Here is a 1,681-nt window from a genome sequence, read left to right as displayed (position 1 = left end):
TATTCAAGATATTGTTGGGTAATCTTCCTCAGAAATAAAAGTGAAGCTGCTGCTGAAATTATTGCCCTCATCAAACAAATTGAACTCAAGCACAAGCGAAAAGTACGTCAGCTCAAAAGTGACAATGGCACTGAATTCGGAAATTCCACTCTGGAAACCTTCTGCACTGACACTGGCATATCTTAGAACTTCTACTCAGCACATACTCCAGAGCAAAATGGTGTTGTAAAGAGAAAGAATCGAACGCTGATAGAAGCTGCCAGAAGTATGTTGAATGAATCAGGTCTTCCAAAATGTTTTTGGGCTGAAGCTGTTGCAACTGCTTGCTACACTCAGAATCGTTCCATTTATGTCAAAAGACATAAGAAGACTGCCTATGAAGTACTCAGAAATAGAAAGCCTAATATTGGATATTTCATGTTTTTGGATGTCCAGTATACATTCTGAATGATTCCAGCAAATTGGGCAAATTTGATGCCAAAGCTGATGAAGGTTACTTCCTAGGTTATTCAACAATTCGCAAGGCCTTTAGAGTCTATAACAAAAGACTTGAAAAGGTTGATGAGTCAGTTCATGTTACCTTTGATGAATCAAATTCTGCAATCTTTGATAAGCCAGTCTCTGATCCACCTTCAGAAAATCCTTTCAGTTTTGGTGATTCTGATCAAAATGACAAATCTGATCAGTCACCTGAACATGTTTTTGTTCAATCCAGTTCAGAACCAACTACTAATCAGCAAAGTAACATTCCATTTTATCCTTCAGTTACATTCAAACTACCTACTGAATTGACTATTGGATCAGATGTGCGTGCTACTCCTCAGATATTAGTATCCCCTGAAATATCTCAGAACGAAGAATTTCATGATGCAAATCGTGATTTACAAGATGATGAAGAAGATGGAACTGAAATAGTTTATTCTGATCCATCTTCTGAAGTAGGACAGAGGAGTTCTTGCACTGATATCATTGTTCATCCTGGTCATTACTCTAAAGGGACTCACTCACATCCAATTGATCAAGTGATTGGCGATCCAAGTAGAGGGGTTCAGACCAGAAGAGCCACAAGCGATCAATGCTTATATGTCAGCTTCTTGTCACTGATAGAACCGAAGAAGATTGACGAGGCTTTGAAAGATCCATGTTGGGTTGAAGCCATGCAAGAAGAGCTCAACCAATTTGAAAGGAACAATGTTTGGGAGCTTGTTCCATGTCCCCCCAATCTGAAGAAAGAACCAATTGGGACAAGATGGGTCTTTCGAAACAAGGTAGATGAAGATGGTCATGTAATCAGAAACAAGGCCAGACTTGTTGCAAAGGGTTATGTACAAGAAGAAGGAATTGATTTTGATGAGACTTTTGCACCAGTGGCAAGACTAGAAGCTATCAGAATATTCTTAGCATTTGCAGCTCATCATGAGTTCAAGGTCTACCAAATGGATGTCAAAAGTGCATTCCTGAATGGAGAGCTAGAAGAAGTTGTGTATGTGTATCAACCTCCAGGGTTTGAAAGCAAAGAAAAACCTCACTGGGTGTATCGACTGAACAAAGCCTTGTATGGTCTGAGACAAGCACCTAGAGCCTGGTATGATACTCTAACTCGACATCTTTTAGATAATGGTTTTCGTAGAGGTGCTATAGATAACACTTTATTCATCTTGCATGAGAAAAGTGATATCTT

Source organism: Erigeron canadensis, chromosome 5, assembly GCF_010389155.1.
Source record: "Erigeron canadensis isolate Cc75 chromosome 5, C_canadensis_v1, whole genome shotgun sequence".
Classification (NCBI taxonomy): Eukaryota; Viridiplantae; Streptophyta; class Magnoliopsida; order Asterales; family Asteraceae; genus Erigeron; species Erigeron canadensis.
Note: the sequence above shows the minus strand (reverse complement) of the source record.